The sequence below is a fragment of the Trichechus manatus genome, unplaced genomic scaffold (assembly GCF_000243295.1).
Source record: "Trichechus manatus latirostris isolate Lorelei unplaced genomic scaffold, TriManLat1.0 scaffold00254, whole genome shotgun sequence".
NCBI lineage: Eukaryota > Metazoa > Chordata > Mammalia > Sirenia > Trichechidae > Trichechus > Trichechus manatus.
In genome coordinates this window covers 1,459,159-1,477,134 of record NW_004444190.1, presented here as the reverse complement: position 1 = coordinate 1,477,134, position 17,976 = coordinate 1,459,159, and the positions used below count along the sequence as shown (strand labels likewise).

The following is a 17,976-nucleotide window of genomic DNA, read 5'->3' as shown; positions in this document are numbered from 1 at the left end:
CCTCAGGGATCCCTCTGCTCATCTGTGGAAGCCGAAGGGGAGTCTCCCTGCCACAGCTCAGCCTGGCCAGAAAGGGCTCTCAACTGAAGAAAAGGAAAAGAAAACAAACAAACAATTCAAAACAAACAAATGAACAAAAGCCCCGGGATCCCACCAGCGCGGCAGCCCAAACCAGGAAGCAGCTTCACACTCGAACGGAGCTCCACAGCCCCTCAGGAAGAAGCAAAGATGGCACACGGAGCCAGGTGCTTGAGTGAAGGGAGAGGGAGGTGTCAAGAGCCAAGTAAGAAATGAAAAGAAGCAGGAAAAAAAAAAAAAGAAAAAACACTAGCAGCCAACAAATGGCACTCAGAGAGCCAGCTAGTGCGGGCTGGTGTTTCTGGACAAGAGACTGTGTCCGTGGGAAACAGAGGTGGCTGAGTGTGAGTGAAGAAGAGTAGAGAGTGGGAAAGCATATATCACAAATTAGTGGAGCTCTGCCTCCCCTCAGGAAGAAGCATAGATGGCACACGGAGCGAGGTACTCGAGCAAAAGGAGGGGGAGGTGGGGAGAGGCAAGGAAGAAATAAAAAGAAGCGGAAAAAAAGCAATACCAGCAGCCAACATATGGCACTCAGAGAGCCACCCGTTCGGGTGTGTGGAATCCAAACAGCCGTTGTCTCCCGGTCAAGAGACTGCGGCTGCGGGAAGCAGAGGAGGCCGAGTCGGGGTGAAGAAGGGTGGGGGGTGGGAAAACGTATATCGCCAATTACTGGTTGTTTTGTCTCCCGCTGGAAGCTCTGTGAGGCTACTTTCTCGTACCGCCTGTTTGCTGGTCTCTGATAGGAGTCCAAGATGGCAGATCTGCGCTGCGTTAGCTGGTAGGGGACCTCTGCATGAATCTCTCCTCGCTCTCCATTCTCTGTCAGTTTTCTCACTCCATTTGGTGCTTGGCTGAGTTCTTTATCTCTTCATTTGATGTTTTAGGGTGTCAGGATTTTTGTATTCTCTGTTCGGCTTAGTGTTTCGGATCGTTGCTGTGGAGGGATGACGTGGTGCTTCTGCTTAGAGTGCCATTTTGCCGGACCTCCCGTAATTTTTTTCTGAAGGTAAATCAGTAACAGTTGCAGCAATGCGTCGACTGGGAAGTGCCAGAAATTCAAGCCAGATTCGGAAGGGGACATGGAATGAGGGATGTCATTGCTGATGTCAGATGAATTCTGAAAGAGAGAATATCAGAAAGATGTTTACCTGTGTTTTATTGACTATGCAAAGGCATTCGACAGTGTGGATCATAACACATTATGAATAACATTGCGAAGAATGGGAATTCCAGAACACTTAATTGTACTCATGAGGAACCTGTACATAGACCAAGAGGCAGTCATTTGAACAGATCAAGGGGCTATTGCATGGTTTGAAATCAGGGGAGGTGTGGGTCAGGGTTGTATCCTTTCACCATTCTTATTCAGTCTATATGCTGAGCAAGTAATCCGGGAAGCTGGACTATATGAAGAAGAATGTGGCATCAGGATTGGAGGAAGACTCATTAACAACCTGTGATATGCAGATGACAAAACTTGCTTGCTGAAAGCAAAGAGGACTTGCTCTTACTGATGAAGATCAAAGACTACAGCCTTCAGTAAGGATTAAACCTGAAAATAAAGAAAACAAAAATCCTGACAACTGTACCAATAAGCAATATCATGATAAACAGAGAAAATATTGACATTGTCAACGATTTCATTTTACTTGGATCTGCAGTCAACGCCCATGGAAGCAGCAGTCAAGAAATCAAAAACCTCATACTACCAAGAAATAAGAGCCAGGAAAATAGCTCGTCCTTTGGACCCAGGGTTCCTGTGCTAAGAAGCTACTAGACCAGGGGAAGATTGATGATAAGGACCTTCCCCAGAGCCAGCAGAGCGAGAGAGAAAAAGCCTTCCCTTGCAGCTGGTACCCTGAATTTCCGACTTCTAGCCTCCTAAACTATGAAAGAATAAATTTCTGTTTCTTGAAACAAAAAAAAAAATAAGAAAAAGAAATCAAATGACGTATTGCATTGGGCAAGCTGCTGCAAGAGACCTATTTAAAGTGTTCAAAAGCAAAGATGTCATTTTGTTGACTAAGGTGCGCCTGACCCAAGCCATGATATTTCCAATTACCTCATATGCATGCAAAAGCTGGACAGTTAATAAGGAAGACCAAAGAAGAATTGATGCCTTTGAATTATGGTGTTGGTGAAGAATATTGACTGTACCATGGACTGTAAGAAGAATGAACAAATCTATCTTGAAAGTACAGCTAGAATGCTCCTTAGGAGCGAGGATGGCAGGACTTTGTCTCACATACTTTGGACATGTTATCAGGAGGGACCAGTCCCTGAAGAAGGACATCATGCTTTGTAAAGTAGTGGGTCAGTGAAAAAGAGGAAGACCCTCAATGAGATGGATTGACACAGTGGCTGCAGCAGTGGGCTCAAACATAGCAATGATTGTGAGGGTGACAAGGGAATGGGCAGTGTTTCATTCTGTTGTACACATAGTCGTTATTTGTTGGAACTGACTTGATGGTACCTAACAACAACAACAATTTTTACGTTAAAATTTATTTACTGAGTTATGTTTGGTAGAGCACCTGCCAAATGCATAACACCATGCTACATACTGAGGGGGATACCTGCAAAATATAAGCTACATTCTGCTGTCAGGAAGCCTTCTGATTTAGTTTCTAAGATGGGATCAAAACATGAAATAATCCAGTAACAAATGGTTTACCAAAATTAGCACTGTAGACTGTTTCTGGAATTTTATTTTTTAGTGGCAGAACCCTTTCTTCTAATTAAAACTCACCTGGAGCCTGAAATATAACACAAATAAGGAGGGAAATATTTTGGTTGAATGTTTTGGTCAGGGAGCTAGAATGCCGATTGCCTTGCCCCCACCCTCACCCGCACGCCCTGCCCAGCCAGGCAGAGTATTATAGTGCCCACTTGATAAGCTTTATGGGAGTTCAAAGGAGGAAAAGACAATTGTGACTGGCACAGTTTGGGAAGACCCCTCCCCCAGAGATTGGTGAAACTTGGCAGTGGGTAAAGTGTGGGTCCACTACCACCGGTTTCTGTCAAGTTGACTCCAGCTCATGACAACCCCTTGTGTGTTGGAGTAGAACTGTGCTCCGTAGGATTTTCAATGGGTGACTTTTTTCAGAAGTAGATCGCCAGGCCTTTCTTCCAGGTCACCTTCTTTCTTTCGACTCGAACATCCAGACTTTTGGTTAGTAGTTGAGCTTGTTAACTGTTTACACCACCCAGAAACTGCAAGGTGTGGGTAGAAGGAGGCAGACACCTTCCAGGATGGAGGAGCCGCATGAGGAAAAGGTTGGCAGTTAGGAAGGAAAGAGTTCAGGTCTGTTTCAGGGGACGTCAAGGTTTAATCCATGGAGTTCTGGGAGGTCCTTCTCGGGGTGGGGGTGGGGCGGGTAGGGCAGGGCGACAGTGTGGCTACACCAAAGAGCAGCAGTGCAAAAGGATGGAGGGATCTCCAGGAGAGACTTTATTCCACACTAACATTACATTAGATCTCATACATTTCGTTTAGATTTTACTCCAAACAAAGAGACCTGAGCTATTTTTCTTCTGATATTCAGATCAACCCTTGAGAATAACTTAAGGGAAAGGGAAGTGCGTTGCCTCTGTGTTCACTGGAGTTGTGGGCAGAGAATCAGTAAAATCAGGTGATAGTATTTCCTTGAGCCATCTGAAGACTTCAGCAACTCTGAACAAATATCTCAGGAATGCTTAGAAAGGGAGTTGCAAAGAATGAGTGCAAAGAGTTAGAAATAAAGACATCAGAGATGCATTTATGTTTATAGAATATTATAACACCACTGATGGTGTGAGTGCTGAGAGTACTCCTAATTATAAATAGGAAGGTTGTTAAAAGGCTCAAAAGTACTGAGTCCATTTCTGTCAATGCAGAGAGAGCTATTGTTCACCTCTTGGAGAGGCCTCACTCCTACAGGTGAATAGGCTGTCACTAAGACATGTTGTGAGGATGGCACAGGACTGGGCAGTGTTTTGTTCCTATGTACAGAGGGTTGCTATGAGTCGGAGCCGACTCGACGGCATCTAACAACACAACAGCAACAAAGTGCATGATGTGATGTTCTCCTAGCTGGATTTTACTACCTAAAAGAGTTATGCTTTGAAATGTCAGCAAGGTGAGCTTTCCCCACACTCATTAAAGTGATAATCTGTTTGGCTCTATAAAGAACCTCAGAGAGTAAAGGGATTCAACTTTAGAAAGTAATCATGAAAAATATTTTTTGTTGTTGTTGACAGCAAAAGTGATAACATTTCTAATCGCAATTCTTTGACTATTGAATTGAATCTTTTTGAGATTCAATATTACAAATTCAACAAATGTGTGGCAAACATTTATTGAGTGCTGACTGTGAGCCTTGCACTACACTGTGAGCTGGAGACACAGCAGGGAGGGAACAAAATTGAGAAAAGTTCCTGCCTTCATGGAACTTAGATTATTGTGTAATAATTCCAACGTGTAACAGTTCAGAAAAGCATAAGTAGCTCGTTTGACTGAAGTCTAGGTGGACCTTCAAGAATGTACAATTTGGGGAAGGTAAAGATTTTAAGGAAAAGAATGGATTAAAAAATGAATCCCAACTCAACATATCAGTGCCCATTGATGATCACTATTTAGTAGCATTATAGAATTTTCTCTCTTTTAATATTCAAGGAGAGTTCTTTCAGAAGTATTAGTAGATATAAATGTCTCATTTCATGGAGAAAGTAAATAGAATTTGGCAGCCAGTGGCCAAAAATAATGTGATGGCCAGATATATAAATATCAATGACATGGAAGTGTATAATCCATAGACTTGGAAGACATTGGGTGGCTTTCAGATTTTTAAAAATGTATTTGCAAACACTTTCGCCATTTTTTTTTTTTAAAGTTTAGCTTTTAGAGTAAGGATATGTCTGAAATCAGTCAACATTAAGTGACACCTAGAAATACCATAGGGCATTAATGCTGTGGTTAGAGCCCCTGGGCAATGCAAACCGTTAATGTGACAGCAGCTGGTTTTAGAGTTGTGGTCCGATGTTTAAAATAGTCTTACTTTTCTGATTTCTCAAGGATAGTGAGAGAGCAGAAGCATGAAAGCAATGAGAGGAAGGATCTGAGTTTGTTATTAGCTTCCTTTTCCAGATGGCTGTACTTCTAAAACCAGTTGCCTCAAGTCAACTTGATTCATAGAAACTCCATGTGTGTCATAGTATAACAGTGCTCCATAAGGTTTTCAATGGCTGATTTTTCAGAAGTAGATCACCAGGCTTTTCTTCCGAGGCACCTCTGGTGGACCCGAACCTCCAACCTTTTGGTTAGCAGCTGAGCATGTTAACTGTTTGTACCACTAGGGACTCCATTGGCTTTCTAGGACTGCTGTAACAAGTACCACAAACTGGGTGACTTAAAACAACAGAAATTTATTGTCTCTCAGTTCTGGAGGCTAGAAGTCTGAAAACAGGGTGTCAGCCATGTTGATTCCATTTGAGGGCTCTAAGGGAGAACCTGTTTCGTTTCTCTCTTTTAGCTTCTGCTGACTGCTGACATCCTTGGTATTCCTTGTTTGTAGATGCATCACTCCTGTCCTTCTGCTTTGTCACGTGGCCATCTTCCTCTGTGTCTCTTCTCTTTTATAGGGATACCACTCATATTAGATTAGACTCCACCCTACTCCAGTATGATCTCAAAGACCCTATTTCCAAACAAGGTCACTTTCACAGGTACCTGGGGTAAGGATTTAAACATAATCTTTTTTGGGTACACAACTCAATCCATAACAGTTGGCAGTCAGTTTAGCGAGTGTCTTTTTAGGACTGTTTACTGAAAATCAATTAAAGTAAATATTTCTTAATCATTTACACATAATTAAGTTAATCAGTGTACATGTTTATTTCTTATTTATAAAGCAAATGCTACTTAAAGAGGGTTATTTAAAAAATAATTTATAATCCTTTTCTTAAAAAGAAAATCACCAATATTTTTTTAAAAACTCACCTAGTGTTTAAATTGGAGTTTTACTTCAAACCCAGGAATTTTTGTTTCCAGAATTGGTGCCAAGACATTTTTCTCTTCCAAATTAAAAAATACAGAACATAGTTTGTCAATTATTTTCACACTTCTTAAACTTAAATTTTAGAGACAATTTAGAGAACAACAATGAAAATAAACTGTGAGAACTTTTTATAACATTAGCAGAAGAAAAGCAGTTTTCTGAAAGGTCCCCTGCAAATATACTCATGTTCTTTGTTTTCAGAATTGGAGACAGAATGCACTAATTTGAGTGCATCAACATTTTTTTTGTTTTTGTATTTTTTTTTCCAGTTTTAGCAAAAATAAAAATCCTGGATTTTTTTCTCTCTTGAGTTTTAGTTATTTGAAAGGTAATAACGTGAGAGAAAATTCCAAAATGAAATAAAATTTTATCCATAGTTCCACAATCCATTTCTTGTTCTTGTCTTCTTATGCCAGTGATTGTCTAATAGTTGTACTTCTAGGTGACCTATAGTTCTGTACTTCGTGTTTTTACCAGTTAACTTCTCTATATATAAATCATATTTTATATAGTGTAGGTACATAGTTCTGAGGAGATTATGTTTACTTCTTTAATCTCATCTAGACCCATGTTCTCATACCCAGTTCCAACTTACAGTCTAAAAGCAGTTTAAGAGTTTTTTTTTTTTTTTTTTAAATCATTATTCAACTAGTGAATTTATATTTGTTGGTATTCTGTAATATAAATCTCTGAAAAAAAGATGCCATCACAAGTAGTTATTGGGATGGTAGTCTTTCTCCTCCGACTCTTAGCACTGGCTTAGAGAGTTGGCACGGTCCTGTTGACTACTCTGGTGCTGAGAAATGTCTTCAGGAAAATAAAAATTGATTTCCTAGAAAAACAACATGGGAACTCATTTCTTGAAGTTGCCTGACATCATTCATTAGTGAAACCAAGGTGAGCAATTGCCTTATATTACTATAAAATCAGCAGTTTTACTCCCTTAAATAATCTTTTTTTATATTAAAAATCTTTTTTAAAAAAATCGGGAGGTGTGGCCAAGATGGCGGAGTAGTCAGATGCCTCTGGTGGTCCCCCTTACAAAAAAGACCCGAAAAAACAAGTGAATTGATTATATATGAAAAACTAGGAGCCCTGATAAAGGGAAAGTTGAGGAATTGGACTGAGTGGCAGGGGGAGGGAGAGACGATTCGGAAGCAGCGAGGAGTTGCCAGACCTGACCCGGCGGGAACCGGAGCCCTTCAGGCTGGATCAGCTTGTGGCGCATGGTGAGGCAAACAGCGGCGCTTGGGAGGAGTTTTCCACATTGAGAGAGACCCAGTGGCAGAGAGTCTACTCAGCCATCCAAACCCAGTGAGAAGCAGCTCTTGATCGGCGAAAGATAAGTACTTATGTGTAGCCTACTGCGCGGATCAAAAACAGCCCCCCTTCTGGAAAAACAGAGTTAAATGAAATAGAGAATAGAAAAACAATTGAAAGAGTTAACAAGACCAAAAGCTGGTTCTTTGAGAAGATCAACAAAATCGATAAACCACTGGCCAAACTGACAAAAGAAAAACAGGAGAAGAAGCAGATAACCCATATAAGAAATGAGATGGGTGATATCACAACAGACACAACTGAAATTAAAAGAATCATAACAGAATACTATGAAAAATTGTACTCTAACAAATTGGAAAACCTGGAGGAAATGGACAAATTTCTAGAAACTCACTACCTACATAAACTAACACAAACAGTGGTAGAACAACTAAATAAACCCATAACAAAAGAAGAGATTGAAAAGGTAATTAAAACACTCCCAACAAAAAAAAAGGCTCTGGCCCAGACGGTTTCACTGGAGAATTCTACCAAACTTTCAGAGAAGACTTAACACCACTACTACTAAAGGTATTTCAAAACATAGAAAAGGATGGAATACTCCCAAACTCATTCTATGAAGCCAGCATAACCCTGATACCAAAACCAGGTAAAGACACCACAAAAAAAGAAAATTACAGACCAATATCCCTCATGAACATTGACAAAAACACCCTCAACAAAATTCTAGCAAATGGAATTCAGCAATATAAAAAAAAAAAAAAAATCACAATGATTAATTGGGATTTATACCAGGTATGCAGGAATGGTTCAACATTAGAAAAACAATCAGTGTAATCCATCACATAAATAAAAGATAAGAACACATGATCTTATCAATCAATGCAGAAAAGGTATTTGACAAAGTCCAACACCCATTCATGATAAAAACTCTCAGCAAAATAGGACTAGAAGGGAAATTCCTCAATATAATAAAAGGCATTTATACAAAGCCAACAGCCAAAATCATCCTAAATGGAGAGACTTTGAAAGCATTCCCCTTGAGAATAGGAACCAGACAAGGATGCTCTTTATCACCACTCTTAATCAACATTGTGCTGGAGGTCCTAGCCAGAGCAGTTGGGCTAGAAAAAGAAATGAAGGGCATCCAAATTGTTAGAGAGGAAGTCAGAGTATCTATATTTGCAGATGATATGATCTTATACACAGAAAACCACAAAGAATCCACAAGAAAACTACTGGAACTAATAGAAGATTTCAGCAAAGTTTCAGAATACAAGATAAACATACAAAAATCAGTTGACTTCCTCTACACCAGCAAAGAGAACTTCAAAGAGGAAATCACCAAATCAATACCATTTACAATAGTCCCCAAGAAGATAAAATACTTAGGAATAAATCTAACCAGTGATGTAAAAGACCTATAGAATGAAAATTGCAAGAACTACTGCAAGAAACCAAAAGAGACCTACATAAGTGGAAAAACATACCTTGCTCATGGATAGGGAGACTCAACATCGTGAAAATGTCACTTCTACCCAAAGCAATCTACAGTTACAATGCAATCCTGATCCAAATTCCAACAGCACTTTTTAATGAGATGGAGAAACAAATCACTAACTTCATATGGAAAGAGAAGAGGCCCTGGGTAAGTAAAGCATTACTGAAGAAGAAGAACAAAGTGGGAGGCCTCACACTACCTAATTTTAGAATCTATTATACTGCCAAGGTAATCAAAACAGCCTGGTAGTGGTACAATGACAGATACATAGACCAATGGAACAGAATTGAGAATCCAGACATAAATTCATCCACCTATGAGCAGCTGATATTTGACAAAGGCCCAAAGTCCATTAATTGGGGAAAAGACAGTCTCTTTAACAAATGGTGCTGGCATAACTGGATATCCATCTGCAAAAAAAAAAATGAAACAAGACCCATACTTCACACCATGCACAGAAACTAGCTCAAAATGGACCAAAGACCTAAATATAAAATCTAAAATGATAAAGATCATGGAAGAAAAAATAGCAACAATACTAGGAGCCCTAATACATGGCATAAACAGAATATGAACCATAAGTAACAATGCACAAACACCAGAAGAGAGACTAGATAACTGGGAGCTCCTAAAAATCAAACACGCTCATCAAAAGACTTCACCAAAGGAGCCAAAAGACAACCTATAGACTGGGAAAAAATTTTTAGCTATGACAAATCTGATCAGCACCTAATCTCTAAAATCTACAAGATACTGCAAAACCTCAACAACAAAAAGACAAATGACCCACTTAAAAAATGGGCAAAGGATATGAATAGGCACTTCGCCAAACAAGACATTCAGGCGGCTAACAGACACATGAAGAAATGCTTACGATCATTAGCCATTAGAGAAATGCAAATCAAAAGGACAATGAGATAACCATCTCACCCCAACAAGGCTAGTTAATCCAAAAAATACCAAATAATAAATGTTGGAGAGGTTGTGGAGAGACTGGAACACTTATACACTGTGGGAATGTAAAATGGTACAACCACTTTGGAAAGTGATTTTTTTTTAAGTAAATCAATTTTCCTTAAAAAACTGGAAATAGAAATACCATACAATCCAGCAATCCTTCTCGTCGGAATATATCCTAGAGAAGTAAGAGCCATCACATGAATAGATATATGTACACCCATGTTCATTGCAGCACAGTTCATGATAGCAAAAAGATGGACACAATCTAGGTGCCCATCAATGGACGAATGGATAAACAAATTATGGTATATTCACACAATGGAATACTATGCAACAATAATGAACAACAATGAATCCGTGAAACATCTTATAACATGTCACAAAAGGACAAATATTGTATAAGACCACTATTATAAGAACTCAAGAAAAGGTTTAAACACAAAAGAGAACATTCGTTGATGGTTACGAGGGTGGGGAGGGAGGGAAAGGGTTATTCACTAACTAGATAGTAGACAAGAATTATCTTAGGTGAAGGGAAGGACAGCACACTACAGGGGAAGTCAGCACAAATGGACTGAACAAAAGCTAAGAAGTTTCCTGAATACAACCAAACACTTTGAGACAGAGTAGCAGCGGTAGGGGTCTGGGGACCATGCTTTCAGGAAACATCTAGGTCAATTGGCATAACAAAGTTTATTAAGAAAATGTTCTGCATCCTACTTTGGTGAGTGGTGTCTAGAGTCTTAAAAGCTAGTGAGTGGTCATCTAAGATGCATCAATTGGTCCCAAGCCACCTGCAATAAAGGAGAATGAAGAACACCAAAGACACAAGGAAAGTATTAGCCCAAGAGACAGAAAGGGCCACGTAAACCAGAGATTTCATCAACCTGAGACCAGAAGAACTAGATAGTGCCTGGCTACCACTGATGACCTCCCTCACAGGAAACACAACAGAGAGTCCCTGATGGAGCAGGAGAAAAGTGGGGTGCAGACCTCAAATTCTAGTGAAAAGACCAGACAATGGTGTGACTGAGACTGGAGGAACCCCAGAAAGCATGGCCCCCAGACTCTCTGTCAGCCCAGAACTAAAACCATTCCCGAGGCCAACTCTTTAGACAAAGATTAGACTGGGCTATGGGACATAACATGATACTCATGAAGCGTGTGCTTCTTAGGTCAAGTAGATACGTGAGACTAAATGAACAGCTCCTGTCCGGAGGTGAGATGAGAAGGTAGAGAGTGTGAGGAGTTGATTTCAATGGACTCAGGAAATCAGAGATAGAAAGGAGGAGTGTGATATCATAGTATAGGGAGAGCAGTTAGGGCCACATAACAATGTATGTATAAATTTTTGTATGAGAGACTAAGTTGAATTGTAAACTTTCACTTAAAGTACAACAATAAAATAAAATAAAAATTGAGTGTAGTTCTACTATACCTGACATGGTCACCTTTCCTTCTTTTACATTTGTTTGATAATTTGATTATTGAATTATGAAAAAGAGCCCTGATTTCAGAGAATTTTTATCTTGAGGGTTAACAGAAAAAGTCATGTTAATAATAAAATAAGCCAGCAGTTTTAAATACCAGAGTTGCAAGTGATGTAAAGTCCAAACAGGTAACAAACAAGGGAAGTGGAAAGAATGTGGCAAAAATAAAGGACGTCTTCTCTAGAGGACCATCACCAGCTAGTGACTTGGAATGCAACCTCTCATCCTACTGCAGGTTTACTGTTCACTTGTGCACATGTGCTTAAAAGTGCTTTCTATATAAAAGAAAGCATATGTGTGGGTGAGGTGAAAAATTCTGCCTTGCCACCTTTGGTGTAAAGTAAATAGGAGAGGAGAAAGATTGAATTAGAAGAAGCTTCAGGAACCAAAAGACGGTACAACCTTTCTAGAAAGTTATGCAGTTCACATGTCTGTTCTATTAGTGGGGCAGTGTTTGGCTGCCTGTAACAGAAAACTTGACTCTTACTGGCTCAAACGCATAGCAATGTATTTGACTCATACAACAAAAAACCCGGGATGGGCAGGCAAGGGCTAGAGTAGTAGCCAAATAATGCTATCAAAAACTCCGGCCCTAACTATCTTTCTGTTTCACTGTCATTAGAATATTGGCTCCAACATCCTCAGTTGTTGCCTCTTGACCTCAAAATAACTGCTGTAGTTCCACGTATTTCCTTTGCATTCAAGGCAGAGAATTGACAAAAGACCTTTACATGGTGATTTTTTTTTAACTTGGAAAAGAAAACCTCCCTCATAAGACTTCTTATATCTCATTAGCCATAAATAGGTCACATGCCCATAAATAAGTCAAGCACTGGCCAAGAGGAATAAGATTTCCGTGACTAGTCATGGTTTTTCCCCTAGAGCTGGGAAAAGTCTGCCCTTCATGAGATCAGAAGATCATAGTTCTGCAAGCCGGGAAGAAAAGAGGGGGAAAGCTATTACAAAGACCATGGACAGTGGTTGTCATAGGCAGAAACTAGGAGGGATGGCAGATAAAGGTGGAAGGTAGCTGCTGGGTCCTCAAACATGCCAAAATTGGAGCAAGCTGTCATTTTTATGGGGTAATGAGGGTTAGAAATGGAGATCAGAATACAAAATGTCCAAACAGTTGCGTTGGTATTGTTGTCTTGTGCCATTGAGTTGATTCCGACTCATGACAACCGCATGTATTGCAGAGTAGAACTGCCCCGTAGAGTTTTCTTGTCTCTAATCTTTACGGAAACAGTTCACCAGGCCTTTTCTTCTGCGGTGCCACTGGGTGGGTTCGAACTGCTAACCCTTCTATCACCAGCCGAGTGCAAACTGAAGCAGTCGTGTGACATGGGAAAAACCCAAAGTGACAGCTCAGAGCCAAGTAGGCCAAAGCCTGTGGCACATCCGAAGCTGGAACAGGAAGCAGAGCTCATGTCGGGCCCAGACAGAGCAAGTAGAACTGTGCTGAGTGCCTGGTTTCTGGATCCGATTTTTCTTGGTGGGGGTTTGTGTCACATTTAGCGCTGGCAAGTAGCTCGTATCTGACAGACGTGATAATCCCCAGGCCCCTAGGCAAATAGTTAACCATGGGTATGAACACAGTGTAGTAATAGGGACTAGCAGATTCCAAGCATAAACTGGAGATGGGGGAAGAGCTTTTCAGGACAAGTTGGGAAATTGGCAAGAGTCCCAGATCCAGGAGGAGCCTGATTTACTGGATAGTTATGAAAATAGGAGCTTGGGAACAAGGCTTAGAACTGAAGCCCTGTTATTTGAGGGTTGGAGGCAAGCTTGGATTAGGAAGCTAGGAGCACTTTCATTAAAACTAGGACTTTAGGAAGGGAATAGCAGCCAATGCTACTTGATGCCAGAACCCAGGGTGGAGCTGGCTCAGATTAAAGGCCTCCTGCCTCAAGATGGAGTTCATCCTGGGATTGAAAATTAGGTCCAGCCTACTGCACATGGGGTTCAGGTGGTCCCTGCTGGGGAAGGGAAGAAGGGATGCGGCTTTCTAGGGGATGGGTACAAGAAATATATATTGCAGAATTTTGTGTTTGGAATTTTTGAAGTCAAGATGGTAAAAGAGGAGGGCTTCTCGAACAGAAGCAACCACTACCGCCGTTGTGTACGCTCTCGGAGTCCTTCTGTCTCCGTTTGTGTAACTTCCTCTCCCGCTCGGGCCCAGTCAGGCGGCTTCCCACTGGTGTTGTAAAGTTTCACAAGCACCATGGCCGAGTACGCCTATGTGAAATCCACCAAACTTGTCCTCAAGGGAACCAAGGCCAAGAGTAAGAAGAAGAAGAACAAAGATAAGAAAAGAAAAAGAGAAGAGGATGAAGAAACCCAACTTGATATCGTTGGAATCTGGTGGACTGTAACAAACTTTGGTGAAATTTCAGGAACCATAGCCACTGAAATGGATAAAGGAACCTACATACACACACTGGACAATGGACTTTTCACACTGGGAGCTCCACATAAAGAAGTTTATGAGGGCCCTAGTCCCCCGGAGCAGTTTACAGCTGTCAAACTGTCTGATTCCAGGATTGCCCTGAAATCTGGGTATGGAAAATATCTTGGTATAAATTCAGACGGACTTGTTGTTGGGCACTCAGACGCAATTGGACCCAGAGAACAATGGGAGCCGGTCTTTCAAGATGGGAAGATGGCTCTGTTGGTTTCAAATAGCTGCTTTATTAGATGGAACGAAGCAGGCAATATAGAAGCAAAAAGTAAAATGGCAGGAGAAGAAGAAATGATCAAGATTAGGTCCTGTGCTGAAGACCAAGAAAAAGGATGACATTCCAGAAGAAGACAAAGGAAGTATTAAACAGTGTGAAATCAATTATGTAAAGAAATTTCAGAGCTTCCAAGACCACAAACTTAAAATAAGTAAAGAAGACAATAAGATTCTTTAAAAGGCTCGGAAAGATGGATTTTTGCATGAGACACTTCTGGACAGGAGAGCCAAATTGAAAGCTGATAGATGCTGCAAATGACGAAGGTTTTTGTTTCTATCTTATCCTGTTGTTTTTTTTCTGAATAAAATAGTCAGTGAAAGTTCAAAAAAGAAAAAAAAAAAAGAAAAGAAATATATATTGCAGGAGTTGGCAAGAGGAAGACAATGTTGGAGTTTGAGCATAGGTGGCTAGCATTAACAAAAATATGTAATAGAGAAGCAGCAATAGTTTTCGAAGCTAAAACATCTTGAGTTTGAGCCATACATAGGACATGTAGGTAGAGATGTTAGTATTGATTATATGAGACTGGAGAGAAGGAAATACAGCTGGAAGTACAGACTGGAGTTATCTCCATCAAGGTAACGATGGAATGCGATTGGACGGGGAGTGGCACTGAAGAAGAGCTCAGCAGGCTGTTTCTACTTCTTTGTACCATGAAGGATAAGTTGTTCTCTCAAACAGTTAACCTTTGTTCCCGCTTCATTTTATTTACTCATGATTTCTTTTTTTCCTGATCCCTCAGTGTTCTGGCTGATTCTTCCTCCCTGATGTTTTTCAAAAGGAGTGTTGGTGGCACAACTGTTAAGCGTTTGGCTGCTAACCAAAAGATTGGCGGTTCGAACCCACCCAGTGGTTCCATGGGAAAAGACCTGGTAATCTAATTTGCTCCTGTAAAAATTACAGCCTAGAAAACCCTGTGGGGCAGTTCTTCTCTGTCACACGGGGTCACTAAGAGTTGAAATCAATTTGACAGCAGCTAACAACAACAGCAACAATAACACATGTACACACACACACACACACACACACACGTATATATATATATCTATCAGGGAATACCATCTCCCCATCCCCAAGTGAAGAATTCATGCTTACTATATTTAATAATTTTCATCTATAGTAATTGTTACTTATGGATAAGCCATCAATATTCTTCGGTAAGATTTCTTTCAAAAATGTTAAAAGAAGAATATGTTGCTACCTCCTCCTTCATTCTTTAATCATGCAGCAAATGGGAGTGAGGAAGACACAGTCTGATCACACACACATCACAGTTATTCTGGGTTGAACAATCTGACCACACCCTGTACCTTGGAAGGAGCATTCCTTTAAGCCGCTAAGGCTTTTTTTTCTTATGTTAAGTTCAATGTGGAATTTTAAGATTTACATTAATCAAGAAATAGAAAAATTTAAAAAGAAAGCAAAATAAATGGTTTTATAAATTAATGTAAGAGTGTCTAAGTGTAAGGAGTACATAGAAGAAAGCTGTACGTTTTTAACAGTCCAAGTGGCTATTGTTACTTGAACCTGTGATTTTTGAGTATGAGCATCAACTATTTTTCAAACATGCATGGCAAATGCAAGGAAAGACTTTTCAGGATTGAGGTCAAAGGTATAGAGATGGTAACTAAATAATTTATTGATATAACCAGGACATTTTTGAAAGTAAAAGGTAGTATTAGGAAAAATTACCCACTGAACTATTCTGGGCAAAATAGGACTTAAGCTTATTGTAGTTCTAGACCTCCATAGTGGTTCACAGTTCACATAATTCAAGGTGAAGCTAAATAAAAGTAAGGCATTTCCTCATTGTTCTGGAATCTAAGTTGAGGTACTGTTTTGTTATATAAAATACAATGGTTTAAGGTTCTGGAAATGCCAAAAAGAAATTGTCTTAGGGACGGATTACCCAATAAGCAAGGTAAGCACGTGCTTAGGGCATCAACAAAACAGGGACACCATTTGTCCAAAGCAAAGAGCCATAGATGCCAAGTAGACAGGACACAAGGAAAAGTGAGCGCTGCAGTGGAAGGAAACTGGCAGGGCACTAAATGAAATTAATACCAGCTCCAGTACCTGTGAATGTGCCGAATGGAAATAAAGTTCATGCAGGGTCCTGAGGGTGCCTTTGAACAAGGTTGTTTGAGCTATGAGGCCCCTACCACATCAGCACCTTCACTGACATCTGTCTCCTATGGTCCCTTCCTGTGTAATTGAAACTCCTTATCTTGGCAGGTCTCTTGGGTGTATACTATTTCTTTCTAATAAACAAGAGGTGGAGGGTGGGCTTTTGAGCCTAACTCTTGCTACACTCACCCAATACATAACTGGATCCAACATGAGTGGTTACTGGGCAAAGATGGATTATATTAGTAGATAACAGATCTCTGATCCATTTCGAGAGAACTGTCTTGTGCATGGAAACCCTGGTGGCATAGTAGTTAAGTGCTATGGCTGCTAACCAAAAAATTGGCAGTTCGAATCCACCAGGCATCCTCCTTGGAAACTCTATGGGGAAGTTCTACCCTGTCCTGTAGGGTCGTTATGAGTCGGAATCGACTCGATGGCAACGGGTTTGGTTTTTTTGGTTCGATCTTGTACATCTATGTCTGCTGATCCAGCCACTTCAGCCAGGAGGGCCATCAGTGCTCTTTGCCATGATACAAACACAAGGATATGCTCTCGCGCAAGTCCTGGTAATCAACCAGTGGGTTATGGATAAAGTTAGTTTGTTGTAATATTTGTTTTCTGATCATTAAATTTTCTCTTATGACATCTTTTCATTTGTTCATTTATAATTATAGCATTTATTATGAAACAAGCATCAAAATTGAAGAATGAGCAGTTTAAAGCAAAATTGGTGAAAGTCTATTTCTCATTGTGGGAGATCAATAGAATTTTACATTGATTGTTGAAACAGCTAAGTTCACAGACTTGTTTTCTTTGTTGTAGAATATGTGGAATATTCTTTTTGTTGAAAATGTGGTATTTAGTAAAAAACTTAGTTCCCTGCATCCACTAAAATTTTTATAATCCAGTTCATTTTGTTCCACTAAAATGGCATATGCCACTTTTGCGTTCAATCACCAATATGATAGTTGCATTTAAAAAGAAGTTACATCATGGATAGCTAAGACACAGACACGTACGTATGTAGCTCACATATTCTGTTCAAATGCATGAGTGAGCAGAGGCAGGGGCACCACAGATTATCAGTGTTTAGGGCCCTCACAAACCGTAATCCAGCCCTGGTCTAAGTTAGACCTTTCTAGTTGCTTCAAGTCAAGGTGATGGTTGTTTGGAGGCTGTGCTGAGTGGATTCTGGGCCTGGTCCTGTGGGTACTTAATGACTTTAGTGTGAGTTTTAATCTCCTGCCCCAGTTTTATCTTACTTGCCCAGACAAGCAGTTCACCACTGCAGGAGAGTGTGGGAAAATTAACACTGCTGGAGCAACCCGGGAAGGAAAAAAATGTGTGAAGGTAGAGATGATTGCATTAGTATTTAGTTTAATGTAGTCTGGAAAAGTACAACTTTAAATCTCTGTGTTGCTTAAAGAGAGCCCAGCACCTTTCTAGGAAGGGAAAAAGAAAAAAGAGGATTGAAAAATATGCACAGCATGGCTATCTTTAATGTTTGAATTAGCTATCAGGAAACCTGAAATGCTGAATGCAATAAAATGTTGACAGCAGCTTCACTAAACATGCGGTAACTCTGGAATATAAGGACATCTTTGGCACCAGAGGAAATCAAGAGAATAAAAGCAGCAGTCGTCAGGATTTGAAGTAAGGCACTGATTACTACCATCTGTACGTTTTACAGACCCCTTGCAAAAACCAGAAACCCAGGACCCAGACTGGAGAGTAAGTACATTGAACTCCGGGCTCTGTTGTTA

At 40.3% G+C, this 17,976-nt stretch overlaps 1 pseudogene; it reads left to right on the top strand.

The window, feature by feature from the left end:
* The first annotated feature begins 13,498 nt into the window (after positions 1-13,498).
* Positions 13,499-14,341, top strand: LOC101355571 (protein FRG1 pseudogene; annotated as a pseudogene).
* Positions 14,342-17,976: the final 3,635 nt, after the last annotated feature.